This window comes from Sinohyriopsis cumingii, chromosome 5, assembly GCF_028554795.1.
Source record: "Sinohyriopsis cumingii isolate HCF-2022 chromosome 5, ASM2855479v2, whole genome shotgun sequence".
Lineage (NCBI taxonomy): Eukaryota > Metazoa > Mollusca > Bivalvia > Unionida > Unionidae > Sinohyriopsis > Sinohyriopsis cumingii.
In genome coordinates, this window is record NC_142965.1 from 70675320 (window position 1) to 70692496 (window position 17177).

Sequence of the window (17177 nt, forward strand, 5' to 3'; positions counted from 1 at the left end):
TATTTCTTGGAGAAGTCATGGAAAGACTTCTAACCTTTGGATTCGCATTGCTTTCTTTGTGCTCCGGCCTGAAACATTCTTTCTGCGCTTGTTAATAACTTTGGTCTGTGAGTAAGACTTATCATTGAATAAAGGAAACGGTAATTCCATATTTTCATAGAAACATATCCTCATTCATAATTTTCACGACAAGCCACATTTCGATCTTAACAGCATGAGGAGGGCGTATTGCTCTGACAATATGATGGCATGACAAATTTGACAGCATTTCGGCCATCTTTGAATGTCATGTTTGAATGCTGTAGCTGTGTATCCGGACTGTTACTCGAAAAATATTTTAATTTTGTTTATTTTAACCCTCTCGAGTTTGATTAAAGTGTTTTTGATTTAATGCAAAATTTGTAAAGTGGAATTTGTTGCAACTTTTGTTCACGTGTCTCTTTTTTTAATAAAATAACGATTGCAATGACAACCGTATCGAGGACAAATATGGCTGACAGGAAATCGAGTGAGTTTTTGGAAAACGATAAAATAAATTGCAATATGGAACTGAGCAGAGTTCTCGATATATTTGAAATCTGTAACTTAGAATAGCTGTTACAAATTGCAGATATTTGTTTTATTTTTATGACTGAGGGCGTTGCAATAATGTTTCAAGTATTTTGGCTTCTCTTTGGATAAAGATGAAAAGGGCCTTCATTAGTCTATACCAGTTAGAAATGGTTGTAACAAAAGACAGATCTGAAATATTTTGCAAATTTTGTAACAATGTGGACACAGAAAACAAATGAATTGGTTTTTTTTTAACATGTCCAACTTTGACAGAAATTGAAAAGAAATTATTCTTGGAGACACTCAGGTATGTTTAGATGTATACGTGGTTTTAAAAGCTGCCATGTGAATATTGTATTCACCTTGAATTATATATATATATATATATATATATATATATATATATATATATATATATATATATATATATATATATATATATATATATATATATATATATAACCTGTGTTTCATTATAACTATTGCGGTAAAGTAATGTATTTATGCATGTATGAATTGTTTATCTGGCATAACAGCACATCAGCACACTCCTGGCTATATAGTTCCTATCAATGTAAGGTAGCAAAAACAGAAGAAAAGCTCTACAACCAAAAGTAACCATATGCACCATGAGACACCTGAAATGAAAAACTAATATAAAGGCAAAACGTATCAACTCCTTAAAATATCTCAGTAACATCACGTGACACTTCCTGGCAATGAAATTCAACCAGTGAGTAATACAACAATATATTAAGTGTTTTACAAAGCCAAGTAAAGTTCAAACATGTTAATATGAGAATAAAAGACGCTCAATAGAAATTGTTTCCTTGATATATAGTGTGGAGTTGCAAAGCGATACAAACCGCACAACCCTTGGCATCAGGGCTAAATATTGTTTAGTCAGTACTTAAACAGGCCCGTTTTGATCGGCAATTGTATACGTTATCGTGTCTTTATTATTGTGCACTAAAGCACTATTGTATATGGCGGTATATACAATTGTGAGAATTTCTATAGCGCGGAGTAATAGTTAATTTAATGGAATGGGTAGAATATTTTATCAACTGAAAGGACTAACCCGGGCTTTGTTAAGATCGGTACGCACACTTTGCAAATCGCCATTATTGCCCAGCATACCATATTTAACTGATCACATTGACAAAAGAGAAAGTTAGTTTAAGCTGGTTTCAGTTTTCATGTAGGTAGCTTCTCACCTGATAACCAGGGAAGGAGCAGTTTTGTGAATTAACATATTGTTCGGTTTGAGGACTTATGTAATCCTGATATTTCTTACGAATATGCAAGGTGAGTCAACGAGGGAAAGACAAGTTTTGGACATCGCTATATCAAAGTTCGCCACTGGTTTTAGTTGTCTGTAAATGTATGCATTTGTAACTAATTATAACACGTATTTACAATTTTGTAGTGCTTGCTCAAGAAATAACTTTTTTAAAATCATTTGTGATTGCAGTTTGTTCGTAGCTACTGGAGGCGCACGCACAATTATTTTCTTTGGAGTGGGGTGTGGCAAACTTGTAGTGGTCAGCTGTTAAGGTTTACGTATGTAGGCCGAAACATGTTTAAAGCTGAATTCCAGGGGAGGAGAGGGGAAACTTGCCTCCCCCTGCCCCTATGTGTTTGCGCCCGTGGTAGTTTCCGTCATAAGAGACACACGTAACCAATGTCATGAATATATTTCGTCTTAATTAAATTTTCTCATGGTGTCAATAGAGCTGCCATCAATGTTTCATAATTTGATATCACTATGAACCCAAAACGACACACCCTCTACTGCATGCTCCATTTTACAAAGCAGATATATCTGCCAACGCAGTTTGTGAATTGCATATTTCGTCTTCTCCACTGTTTTGTTTTGCACTTAACCAAACGTGCAAATCAATTTCATCAAAACTGGGGCGAGAGTTTACTCTAACGAACGGAATCAATTTATTCTGGGTTCTGGGTCGGAGGAAGACGGGGTGGGGGAGGGAGCGGAAGAGCGAGTAATCTAAGAAATAGGAACGACGATCGTTAACGCTTTCTAACAGGCTGTGACACAATGTACTGTCCCTGTAAGAAGAAAAAAGAAAAAACTTATTTTTGGGATGTATTAATTGTGTCACGGAAAATAGCATTAATAAGTAGTGACTCGTATAATCTGAAATTCATTCTTTAGTCATTATTTTATATTGCTTAAGATACATGGTTCATAGATATAACAGCATCAATGGAAGCATCGCAGTACAACTAGAGCAATACAATTTTTTGTCCCACGAATGTTATTCCAAATGTATTGATGGTCATCGATTTCGATGAATATTAGGAGGGATGATATCCAAAATTGGATAGTATCGCCAGACAGCATAGTCGCGTATTTAGCGGCTGTGACGCAAAGTGGATTGCACGTTTTCAGTTAATACATACACTTTACAGAATGCAGTCATTTGATTAAAGTGCGGCCCGGAGAACGGATGAATATAGCAAAACACTTAGGCATCAATGCAGCATGAGATTCATAGTTGACACATGCATACGGTCTCACTGTCATAGCTTGTTCAACAATGTTGCGTATGCCCTTTTTTCGTAAGAATGGTTGTAAAAATGATTGTCTTTACTGATTGGAAGAGAATAAGAGAATATACGGTAAATGACGTAGGACAAAGATGTGTGTATGTTCGCACGCGAACGGATTTTCACGCATATGTTAATTAGCATACTGTGTTAAAAGCTGGACCATCTCAGAGGGTAATGCAAATGTTATTTTGCATATGCGTAAACTTGCATGGCATGCAAGATGCAAGTGTCAGCATAGCAATATATGAACATGTGATTATTTCAACGAATTTCATTTCTTTCTTTTGTTAAATTTGGATAACAACTTATATACTCCTTATTTTATTTTATTTTTAATTTAACTAAGTTTAATTCTGTATAAACAAACTCGTTTATACTAGCCTATCTGTCTATCCTAGGACTGAAAACAAACGTTTGTGTGATGTTCTCATTATGCTTGTCTTCTGAATGGATCTGGAAAATTAATGTCTATAAAGAAAGTGAGTGTGTACTCGTGTGTCCGTGTGTGATAGTTCTTTGACTTGTGTGTGTGTGTGTGTATGTGCATGTGTGCATGTGTGATAGTTCTTTGACTTAATTGATCATTATACAGCGATGAATTAAATCTATAACAGAGGTTAAAATTGAATCGATGCTTGTAATTAGATTGTCATATTACCATCTCACTGACAGATGCTTAATAATAATAATAATAATGAAAACTTTTAAGACACCATCATCACTGTAAACACTTTCCTTCTTCTCCATTAAATCAGACCGGGACGACCACCATGATGTGTCTGTCTGGGCAAAACAATTTGCCATGTCGCGTTATATCCTCTCTTGAACTGACGTGCCACTAAAATAACGATAGATGAATCAATTAACCAAACAGTCTTCATCGTCTTCTCATAGTTAACACTACCACAACCGTCGTCATCATCATCATCAATCATAACAAAATAATTTTTATCAATATTGATGATATTTTCCATTACATATCTCTTTCTAATTGTTACGTATTTAACCAACGGAAACATCTTTGTACGTGAAAAAATGCATTGTTTGCATACTCGTGTTAAAACCGACTTGAACGCATTGCAACCTGTACCTGTGCAAATGTGCATACAGTGCAATGGACTGTACCAGGATCTATAGACTGTACTAGGTGCTATTGACTGTACTTAGTGATCTAGAATGTACTATCTTCTTTTGAATGTAATACATGGTAAAGACTGTAATAGGTGTTATAGACTGTACTTGGTGCTATTGAATATACCTTGTGCTATACAATGCACTCTGTGATATTGAATGTACTAGGTTATATAAACCGTATTATGTACTATTGACTGTACTGGGTGCTATTGAATGTACTTTATGCTATAGACTGTACTAGATTATATAGGCTGTACTAAGTTCTATAGACTGTACTAAGTAATAATGACTGTACAATGTGCTATTGACTGTGCTTAGTGTTATAGTCTGTACTAGGTAATATTGCCTGTACTTGATGATATTTACTGTGCTTAGTGTTACATACTGTACTAGGTGCTATAGATTGTAGTAGGTGCTATGGACTGTACTTGGCAATATATACTGTACTTGGTTATATAGACTGTATTAGGTAATATTGACTGTACCAGGTTCTATAGACTGTACTAAGTAATAATGACTGTACAATGTGCTATTGACTGTGCTTAGTGTTATAGTCTGTACTAGGTAATATTGTCTGTACTTGGTGATATTTACTGTGCTTAGTGTTACATACTGTACTAGGTGCTATAGACTGTAGTAGGTGTTATGGACTGTACTTGGCAATATATACTGTACTTGGTTCTATATACTGTACTAGGTAATATTGACTGTACCAGGTGTTAGACTGTACTAGTACTATTGACTGTACTTGGTGCTATTGAATGTACTTTGTGTTATATGCTGTGCTAGGTGATATAGACCGTACTAGGTAAATATTGACTGTACTTGGTGCTATTGACTGTACCTGATGCTATTAACTGTATTAGGTGATATAGACTTTAATATGTGCTACTGACTACTAGGTGATATAGACTGTACTAGGTACTACATACTGTACTAGGTACTTTAAACTTTAATATGTGCTAGCTACCTGCTTGCATAATCCCAATGACGTTCGTTTAATGAATGAGCATGACCGTACACATGTCTTTTCAAATCAGGTGTTTCGTGTACTGGATGAATTCACCGCTTGTAAAATAGTGTGTTGAGGAAAAGTAATAGCAGTGTTTAATCTGAGACAAAATTAGACTCGCTATTTACATACGAGAAGTTATTCACATTTTGAAACACTATACAGTTACAAAAACCTGGAGAGTTCTATCGGTTTGAATGTATGTTCAAAGGATAAATTCGTTCTTGTTGGTGGATGGGCTGATGGGTTTGTACCTCCATATTGCGGTCTGTATAATGGAGTTCCAACATCGAAGAAATTGACATTGCGTATTTTATAAATATATAAGTAATATATTATGTTTTCATTAACTTGAATAAAGCTGAGCGAAACTCTAAATTAGATATTCATACATCCTCTGGGTTTTATGTAATTATTTTATCTCCCAGTATGTAACATGGGGGTGGGTGCTTGGTATAGCTATCTGTGTGTCCATCTGTCTGCCTCTACATTCTCTCTGTAAATATTTTCGTTTATAGTGTACAACTCTCTCAAGCCATTCAAGTTATCCTTGTGACAGTTGGTACATGTCTTGGACCAGTAGTCTTGTTGAGTCATTCACTTTTCACAGTTCTTGGGTTTCAATATTTGTTAGGTTTTTTTTAATCCGGTTTTCTAATCAGTCAACCAACCGCTACAGTGGCCTAAGTGGTTAGAACGTCCGTCTCGGATGAGGTAGGTCGCTGGTTCGAACCCCGGCTGAGTCATACCAAAGACTATTAAAAATGGTACTAACAGCTAGGCGCTCAGCATTAAGTGTTAGTGCTAGGACTGGTCGGCGTGGTGTCATGATGATGTGACTGGGTGGGACATGATGCTGCATGTCTGCGGTGTGATGACCCAGTGCTAGACATCACAAAAACTGTCACACTGCAGACGTTGTAGCGATATTACTGGGGAATTGTTAAAGCTATTTTAGAAATCCAAATCACTGTCCAGTCAACCGTCATCCACACCTTGTTCTGTTATGCTTGTAAATATTTCCGTTACCGAAGCATAGCCCGAAACTGTAAAGTGCCTCTGTGAAAATTACTACAACATACTGGATAATTGTGGACAATTACTTGATTAATGTGAATCATTAAATGATATGACTGGGCCACTAATGGGATTAATGTAGATTATTAATCCAATATTTGCACCGTGTTTCACAGAGATACTTTAAAATATTGAAATTTAAGAATTGTGAAACGTGAATTGCTATTTTCAATTCTTGAATTTGAATATTTATAATGTATCGTCATTCCATCCATCCATCCATAACCTTTATTTTAATTTCCACGGCCAAACATCAAAATCATTTCAGATCAGATATCTTTATGAAATTTAGTTGACACATGGATATGTGCTATAAATGTGTATTTTGTGTTATTTTCAGTTGTTCGTGGGTCATTTGTGCGTTTTTGTTTAATCATCGTCCACTCTTACACTTTTATTTTGGAGGAAAACCCTGGACACTTGGTACATACGAACTTCCTGTATATGAAATCTTTGACAAATCGTTCTTTCTCCAAGCAGACATATTGGTGGGGCAGGGAATGGAGAGAACTCTCTTCCCTTTGTTTAATTTATTCCCCATGTATGTAGCAGCTATTGCGATATCCGCCCGCCTATTTATCTGCCTGTCAATAAACATTCGTTTTTTTGTTTTCGAAGAACAATTCAGAAATTGTTAAAGACGTTTCAACCAAACTTTGTTAATACGTCCAGCAAACTTCGTAGACGTGTTTTTTGACTGATTAGAATTTGTGTCATTCAGTATTGTTTTTTTTTAATGCTATCATGCGAAAAAGTGTGGCACACGTAGTATATAGACTGAGGGTGCTGTGTGTGTGTGTATATATATATATATATATATATATATATATATATATATATATATATATATATATATATATATATATATATTAAACATAAGGAATGCTGACTTTATAATAGTAGGAGTCTTTAGGAAGGCAGGGGAAGGGGGAAAGGATATGGCGTTTATAGATAACTTTTGTTAGTAAATATAACAGTGTTTGTGGGAGGGGGGAGTATTTTAATACAAAAAAGCATATATCATTAAATTAAATTTATATGTTTTTTTTATGAAGAAAAACGGAATATTTTGAATGTCAAAATGTCGATACTGTTTTTCAGTTTCGAATTGACACCATGGTTGTATATATCTCTACTTAAATGTCATCAGTGACATTTACCAACACGACCGAGATCGTTTGTATCGCCATTCAAATACTTTCTTTGATTGAAAACCCTATTAATGTACACCCTATTCAGTTTATTTCTATACAAATGTATCTATTGTGTTCACAGACATTAATATCTTATCGTAATGAAACTTACTCTAAAGAACTGTTGTCTTGTAGGACTCATCAATAGCTCATCCACATATGACCTTTTGCTGCTGCTGTTACCTCTGGCTATTTTGTCCATAAACGAGTGACCATGGCAATTGTATACAATATACATGAAGACTGAATACTAAAGCATATCTGAAGTGATGAGTTTTTATACAGGTCTTCTGATGTGCGGCATTCATGTCAATTTTTGAAAGCATCGTTTTTATTCTCAGTGTTATTCAGCTAAGTTTTTATACCGTGTTTTCTTTGGATGTAAATTATTCATTTATCGACCCTGTTTTAACTTTATTTTGTTAGAAATGATTGCTAAATAGGAAGGCATACAACCGATGGCGGCAGAGCTTTCAAAAGCTGCGCTCTATAGGCTTATTGGAAACTCTTCTCCCAAGCTGTGATCTTTTGTATTCTTCAGTTCTCTGAAGTATAATACTAATGAAAGCATGCGAACAATTTAAAACTATGCTGCATTGATTCCTATTCTGATCAGATCATTGTGAAAGCACAAATACACAACAACTAGCGTGCTTCCATCGAATGGGCCATCTGGAAGCAATAACAATAAGTTTGAAACAGCATCGCAGTCCAACAATACCTACTCTGACAAATGCTTTGTCGTCCAGCTAGAATAGGCTGTAATAGAGATTGTTCGAACCAGAACTTTCCACACTGAAAATTTTCTATGGTGGAGACGGACTGTCTCTTCCTAAAATGTCCTTTGGGTGACAGATTGGGAACTGCGTTCATTAAACGATGGAAAACCGTTGCGATATAGAGTATATAGTTTCCTGATTTTGATACTATTGCAGCGATGCGTTCCACAATTCAAATGTTTCCATTCGAGGTAAGTTAAGAAATAATGTGCATCGTTTTGATTACTGTTCTTCTGGGATATTTGCAGCTATGTTATATTTAACCAGCTATAGATTAGTCCGATGTATCGTTCAAGAAAGTGTCGGCCATGCAACATACGTTCACAACTCTCAGTTGCAGCTCAAAGATACCGGTATGCTCCGCTATGCCAGTCAAACGATCAGAAGCTGTATAGAAACAGATGCTATGAACCAGTTTCACAGACTTTATAAAAAAGTATTTACAAAACAGATTTGATGCAAACTTATTTGTATACCAGGGTCAGCTGAGATTCACTAAACTAGTTCAAATCTGCAATTTGAATATCCAACGTACAATTAGTCGAAATATTGTTTAATTATAACATTCAACACTTTACCCCCTCTCAAAATATTATAATTGTTTTTTTTCTGATACAAATGATGAAAAAGTCCAAATGTATTGCATATTAGCATCCTGGCTTTAATGTTTCTGTTTATTGTAATGATGTTTCTTCATTTGAAAGCAATTAATGTATAATTTTGAAATCAATTAATGCATATTAACTACGAGTTTTGTAGCAAAGCAAATTTTTACAGCAATTAATGCAGATCATTTCATTGTTCTAAATAAATGTAGAGCTGTAAATATCTTCATTCATATCATTGGTACTGGAATGTCATATAGCATTTACAATAAGACAATTACTGTTACGTTTATATGTGTACAATGAAACGAACAACTACAATGAAGAAAAGGGGAAGTGGATAGAATGTTAAATTCGTATTATGAGATGGAAATGCGATATTAGAGGGTCTCCATTTTGCTATGTTTTGTTTAGCTAGCACTGCACAAGCGAGGGTGATAATTATATCACAGCACCTTCATATGTTTGTAAATGAATAATTCATATACCTATGTAAATATTATTGTCGGCATGATTTGATTGATAAATTTTAAAGAGAAATAATTTCCCTGGGTTTCCTCACTGGTTACACTGGCTACTAAAAAGAGACCTTGTATATCGTAGGTACTGTTCAAAGAACCTTTAATTCTCTTTATTTTGGTGTATGATTGATAGGTGTAATATGGGTTATAGAGTATACAGCTTGGCCTTACTCCAGATGTGCATCTTTCAAAACTGCTAGCTCCGCTTTGTCATTTTCACTTACTGGACTTTTTTTTTAACATTTTATATATGTAGTAATTCATCCATTGCACTTTCAAAAGTTGGTATTGTCTAGTTGGGCAAAATTCATTTTTCCTATTTTAATAGTTGCTAAAGATAATGTACTTTAGACTAATTCAGGCTGATTAATCTTTTAGCAATAGGGAGCAGTCATTTTTGTTACCACTGTGCTTAGATCATGTACAATGTCCATATGAACGTTATCAAAAGAAATGTCAGCCATATTACATTAAAGTGGCATAGAGGTATGCCATCATTCTCTCCACTGCGCATGTGTCAAATGCAAACAACTTCACCTTACATACGTCAATCTCTCAAAAGTACATACTAACTGGTGAGTGCCCCCAAAGTAACTGGTTTTTAGTACCATTCACAGCAAAATTATCAGTTTTAATGAAATCGAATGCGACGAGAGAGAGAGAGAGAGTAATCATTCATAACTAAAAATCCAACCGTATTTTCGCCCCGGCATTTGGCTTGCTGAATACTGTGTCTATTTTCTCTGCAAATTAGGAGACTTAAGCAGATTTGCTTTGGAAATGTGACTATTGTTTTAAGGTTCCTTTATGTTAATCTACTATTCCGTCCTCATATAATCAGTAACCTCAAAAATATGATGCTGTACGGGATGGAACATTGTGGAGTTGTATTGTATAGTAAATCATAATATATTTACGTCATTCGATTTTCTCGAATACCGTCAGAACGTTAGCGACACAAATATTTTGCGAGTAACTGATACTTCAATCATTATTATATAATTTTCGGGCAAAATATATGCTCGCGAAGGTAGATTCTTCACTCGGTTTGCTCAAATATTAAGCATACTAATTTTAATATTTACACAAGTTTTTAAGGTCACGGTCACAAAAAGGCTTTGCACCAAGACTGAGCAAATATTTCAAGTATTCGAGATAGTTCTATTCGAGTAAAACATTTGCGCGGTGGTACAATTTGATACTTAACAGACGAATTGTCGCTTCAGAATAGGTGTTTGTTGGTTACTAAAACACACGGTTTGAAAGAAAGATCCAATAGCGTCTCAGACTCTCCCAAAGACACACAAAGCCTGCACGTCGAAATTCGATTTTGATGAATCTCCTCGAATCTGTCTTCACCGTGCGTTCAAATAATGAAGTAGCCTTGTTCGTCTTGCATTCTGAAACTCAGTTTAATTATTATATTCTACTGCTGACTTAAGACAAGTCTCTTCATCCAAAAGTTACTTTGTTCCGGCGAAAGGAGCCGAAATAACGCCAAACAAAACCCGCAGCACATAATTCGAAGCTCTTTGGTCATTGGTTGACATTGTTTATCCAGATCTTTCAAAGAGTAGCATTGTGTCAGCTAAATGTCAAGCCAGAAAAGAATTCACAGCCCTTGGCTTTGAATAAAATGTCTACACTCTTTTAAATCAAATAGAAATCGGATTGCTATAATGTGTTATACACGTCTTGGTTGAAGGGAGCTTAATGTATGTCAATAAGAATGAAATACCATACCTATTATCCCCTGTATTGTATGCAACTTCTACCAAGTACGTCGAGTTACACTTTAGTTCTATTATATTCCCCGGTTCATATTTAGCAACATGTGCATTGGATGAAATAAACACCATCTCTTTATTGTGACTTTTTCTGTGTTGATCTTTTTCATTTTAAAACCCGATGAATAGCCCTGAATGGGCATCCCCCTCGCATTGTGAATGCCAAAGTTTCCGAAAAGACTAGCTGTCTAGTTCGCCAATGGCTTCACAGTTTCTATTCAAATGGACACAAAACCAAATTGGAGGTTTTAAGGTATTGTTGAAAATTTCACAAAAGCTGAATCCAGGGACGAGCCTGTGTAGTTTGAGGATAGAACTCTAAGGAGAAAAGTTGTCTGGGCCACCTATAACATTGGATTTCATTGGATCTGTTTTGAAGATGCCGATTATTTGAACAACCAAAAAAGGGATTTTGTTCGCAATGTATACTGTTTTGTGGAAGGCTTCAATTCACAAAGAGGTAATTCAGTAAATTGCAGTGTTAGACAGAACAGCATTATCATTTTGTTTTTGATGACCATATGTATTTGCATGAAGAACGTAACATTTTTAAGAGTTCAACTGAGGTGTTATTCTCCATGGCCGTTTTTAATCTACCTAACATTTTGTTATAATTTGTTAATGGTGTTTTGTTGTGTTCTGCTATACGTTCACCCTCTCATCAGTCGTGCGATTCGCTAGGGCAGAAAAGTGTCTGTTGTTTGAGATCATATTAGCGCCAATGTACGCATCTTATCCAGGGATATATTTTATATGGTTCTTTACACCGTCATCTTTAATACGTCATACTTTATACGACAAATGGAGGCAAAGTCAAAGTATCACCCAAACGAAACCCAACATGTATACAGTATCGTCTCGAACATTGATAACGTAGACATTAAGACTGTTTACAGTTATGTACTTCACTCCTGTTCGTGTCAAAATTAAACACAGGGACAGTAACCATATATACCCACCATTAGTCTGGTGACAGTAACCATAGATACACAATATAACTCTAAGGACAGTAACCATCTATACCCACCATCAGTCTTGTGACAGTAACCATAAATACACAATATTACTCTAAGGACAGTAACCATAGATTTACCCTCTTGTATTGCGTGTGTAAGACGATATTGTGACATTGTAACTTCTTCATCCTTAGGACGGAACTTTGAACAGTAGAAGCATTGTAAATGTGCTTGATAATTTCATAACTCCGAACTATTCTTGTTATCCTGGCAAACCTTAGGACTGTTGGGATGGGATGCTGGTAGTGAATAACTCAAAAGAGCCTGCCAACTATTTTTAAAAACTAGATTTACCGTACATTTTAGCTTGCCCTCAGATGAAACAGTCGCAATAGTAACAAATTGGGTTACTCGTAAAACACGTCGTTTCATTAGTAATCAAACGGGTTAATAACCAATGGCACAGAAGATTAGTTCTTGCTCAGTTATCCTAAAACACGCAGTCACTAGCAGCTCCGTTACATCGCTTGTAGGTAACGTTGAGACCCATCGACCCCATGAAAAATACTATGGTAATTTAGGAGCTTTTGATAAAAATGTTATCGGTATTCAATTCAGTTACAAGTGTTACACTAAATGTTATCGGTATTCAATTCAGTTACAAGTGTTACACTAACTGTTATCGTATTCAATTCAATTACAACTGTTACACTAAATGAGCAGAATTTACTTCATTATCGGCTACTAAAATACTGGTTATATCCACTTTGAGTTTACAAGATGTGAGTCCCGGACACGCACATGTATGTATGTATGTATGTATGTATGTATGCATGCATGCATGTATTTTCCTATGTATGTATGTATGTACGTACGCATGCATGCATGTATGTATGTGTGCGTATGTGCGTGTGTGTATGTGTGTGCATGAGAGAGAGAGAGAGAGAGAGAGAGAGAGAGAGAGAGAGAGAGAGAGAGAAAGAGAGTTTGTGTATGTAACTATTAATACTGCCACCACAGAGCGAGAAACCAACTTCCTGATATATTTATAGTTTTTCAGACTTTATGTAAACCATATATAACAATACAATGATTAAATAGGTGGGTTCTATTTCGACATTTCAATTAAGTAATCCTTGTTTAAATGTATGGTTCAGATACAAACCTAACTGAAATTGTAGGGACGTTTGATAAAATTGTAGGGACGTTTGATAAAATTGTTCTTGGTGAAATTAAAACCACTTGGACTCTTTAGACAGATATACAGCGTTGATTCTATCAACTGACGGGTGATTGTAACTTGAGTATGATGGTATTCCATTTACAATAAAAGAGACAAAACTACATATTTTGTCATGAACACGGAAAGATAGCATGATAAAGAGGGAGCTTTCATGGCAACAATTGTGTCATATGATATCACTGTTACATGAAGAAACTGAATACTTTGGTTTGGATATTGTTATTTGTATTATATGTTTTATTTGTGTTACCTCGTATGTAATTTAGATCGTTCTGAGTCTGAGCTAACCCCGGATGTTTCTTCAGCACCCTGCCCTTAGAACTTCGTACAGCATGTCAACTTAAAGTAATTAGACCTTGATGACGCAGTGGTTGAGCAACTTGACTTGCACATATGTTATCCCGGTATCAATCCCGGCATGGGCGAGGGTCAGTTGCCCCACATCCTCGGTTGTGACCTCCCTCCCAGTTAGTTTGCGTATTTCACCTCGAACACCACCCTGAACCTCGACCTATTTCGCAGTCAGTTCTTAGGATACGTTTGTAAGAGAATTTTGCAATCGACATAAACAGGAACGATTAATTTTGACCATGAGACATAGTTGACTATGAAACATAGTTGACCATGAGACATAGTTGACCAAGTTGACCAAGAGACATAGTTGACCATGAGACATAGTTGACTATGAGACATAGTTGACCATGAGACATAGTTGACTATGAGACATAGTTGACCATGAGACATAGTTGACTATGAAACATAGTTGACCATGAGACATAGTTGACCAAGTTGACCAAGAGACATAGTTGACCATGAGACATAGTTGACTATGAGACATAGTTGACCATGAGACATATTTGACTATGCGACATAGTTGACTATGAGACATAGTTGACCACGAGACATGGTTGACTATGAGACATTGTTGACTATGAGACATAGTTGACCATGAGACATAGTTGACCATGAGACATAGTTGGTTTTGGTTTGAAAATGAATTTGTGGACTAACAAGAGGATAAGTGTTGATAGGGTCTGCGGATCTTTTCGTAGTTGTGAATACAAAACAATAACGATCAGTACTTAATATCGAAGAACCTGTCGTGATATGCAAAGGCGTTACGAAACACGCTCTTAGCACAACAAGGGATTGAGCGTGCAATACGTGTGTGCGCGTAGAGGAGTGGGCATGCGTGGAGTTTACTAATAAAACTCAATATATTATAAAAACGAAGGTAATCATTAAAAAAAATGTCTAAAGACAATTCCTAAAACGGCATTAACTACTATCCATTTTTCCAAGCAAGGAAGTCACAGACCTTGATATACTGATCAACAAATACAGTAGCTGTACAATGATATAATAATAAAGAACTAAGATATTCAGACGTACAGAAATTGAAGCAAGTCTGTCAATTATTGTAATTTATCAGATTCACTTGTACGATTTCTTGCATCGCTTAATTTGTCAGCGAACACGTGTCACAGTGAACTTTTCTCGCGCACAATTTTATGTTGATGAGCTTACTAACACTGTCATTATACGTGTGTGTGTGTGTGTGTGTTTACATCCAGGGAAGCAATCTTAAGGCACCAAAGTGATTTTATTCCCATTTCGAGGTCTGGGGTCCACGAAGTATTCTTGCCAGGACGCCAATTATGCAACTTTGGAAATAATAATTTCTTTTTTCGTTGCACAGCGAGCATTCATATGATGTACTCGTCGCTCATTCAAAGCTCTCTAAACTTAACTACCAGCTTTACATGCAACCATTACTGTCTCTATAAAGCCTGTCAGTCTGCAATTCTTAACAATATTACAACGGTTCCGTATAATTCTACATTGTAACAATAAAAAAGGTACAAAAGGTAAAACATGAAGCCCTCTGTACATTGCATGGTGTTTAACACTCGGTGTAATTACGATCATCTTCATTTATCAGGGAAAATATAAATTTAAAGTCAGCAGTTTTACGAAATATTCCCTTGCAGGGTTGAACTGTTGATTATTTGTATAGAAACAACGTCTTCTTTCCATTATATTTAATATAGCTGGCACATAATGTGCTTTATGTGTCAAATTCGAATTGAAAGAAAGAAAAAGTTATCACAAGCAATTATTTCAACAAAATATGGATGATAATCAAAGAATGTTGCAATTAAATTGTTTTCTCTTTTTCTATTGCAGACCTCCGAAAATAATTGAAGGATCGATTGGAATATTTTGGATTCCTCGTGGATTTAAGTGATCGTTTGTTTGTGTGATTTTCATTATTTGGATGTAAAGTTCTCTTCAGTAGAAAAACAATGGGATTTTAATTCGTTCCATCAACAGATACTTCCAAGGAATTCGCTGCCTAACCGGTTAGGTAAGTATTTAATTGTTTGCACATAAGCAAGCTCTTCATTAAAATAATTTGTCACCTTATATCGTGTGAAATCTTTGAATAATAGTATTGCCATTCTAAATCCGCCCGTATATAAATTTCTGATTAATAGAACATCGCAGACTACTCTGCCGTGGCCGACTGCAAAAGACGATAAACCAGGCCTAAAAATCGCTTGTACCTGAGATTTTCTTTTGACCAATCACAAATGATGTTGAGTTGAAAGGTCCTTTCTGATTAGTTGATAGTAGAGAGTCAGTGTCGGACTCGACTATCGAGATATATGATGTCCTGGCCAGATCTGCCGCAATCGGATTAAAATCAGATCTCCAATGTCTACGTGAAGATTTGACAGCGAAAGCTTAGAGGTCATGTTCTGGTGACCTATGTTATATACCATAATCACTAATTGTATCAACCAAATTAGACGAAGTCGTGTATCTTAGCGTTTTGGAGACTGAGCAGAATGGCTGAACAGCATCAATGTGTGCCGAACGATTAAATTCACTGTCATGTTTCTGAAAGCTGCATTCCCATTGGCTTATTCAAAGGTCACCAGAACATGGCCCCTGAGCGGTCGCTCTCAGATCTTATCGTAGGACAGTGGAGATCTGATTTTCATCAGATTGGAACTGCCGTCATATAATGTTAATGCAGATTTGGGTCGACCCTGATGTTTTAAAGCGTTACGCTGAACTAGATCAACGCAATTCATAGCGAGGTGCTCATACTAGATAGGTAAATAAAGTAATACAGATTTGGGGAGGGGTAAATATGCGAATTATCAATCTACAGATCAAGGAGAGATACTACGGCATAAGGCAAAGACTTTCACAAAATAAAGTGCACACGTAATCATAAACCCGCATAGCATTTAGGTGATGTGCAGTGCCCATCTAACGTCTCTGATGTCACTAGGCATGCTAACAGGGAGCGTCGTGTCATTTTGTGTTATGGTATCGAAAAAAATGGATAATGTTAATGTCTAGACAGCTACAAATTGGTGCAAAACAGAGTAAATTATATTGCTTGGTTTTATAATTTAAACCTAGGCTACTTATTTTCCACGTTTAAAGGCAAGTGAGGACGAACCTATGCCCATTGAATCTTGTCTTTGTATACGAGTCATTCAAGTGTTAATTCCCAAAACTGTATGAAAGTGAAAAGTGCATCCTACTTTAGTCCCCAACCCATTTCTATAGAATAAACCAACTAAAAATAGATTCACCAGTGATTCATATTGTCACAATGCCTTTATTACTTCCACTCTTTTCAAAATTTAATGGAAAATCTACGTATAAACCTGATTGCTTATAAATGGGATAGAGCTTGTGTTTATATTTATCATCTGAAGA

The 17177-nt window shown here is 35.9% G+C and overlaps 1 long non-coding RNA gene across 4 annotated transcripts in view; it reads left to right on the forward strand.

Annotated features, from left to right (window-relative positions):
* The window catches only part of LOC149799399 (uncharacterized), a 185738-nt gene that overhangs the window by 18885 nt on the left and 149676 nt on the right, over positions 1-17177 (forward strand). For 3 of the 4 annotated variants that reach the window (XR_016421168.1, XR_016421169.1, XR_016421166.1), the window contains exon 2: positions 15624-15804. This is a non-coding gene — a long non-coding RNA (uncharacterized LOC149799399). Of the gene's footprint in view, positions 1-11410; positions 11698-15623; positions 15805-17177 lie in introns of those variants that run through there. The other variant, XR_016421167.1, reaches the window with a different exon arrangement.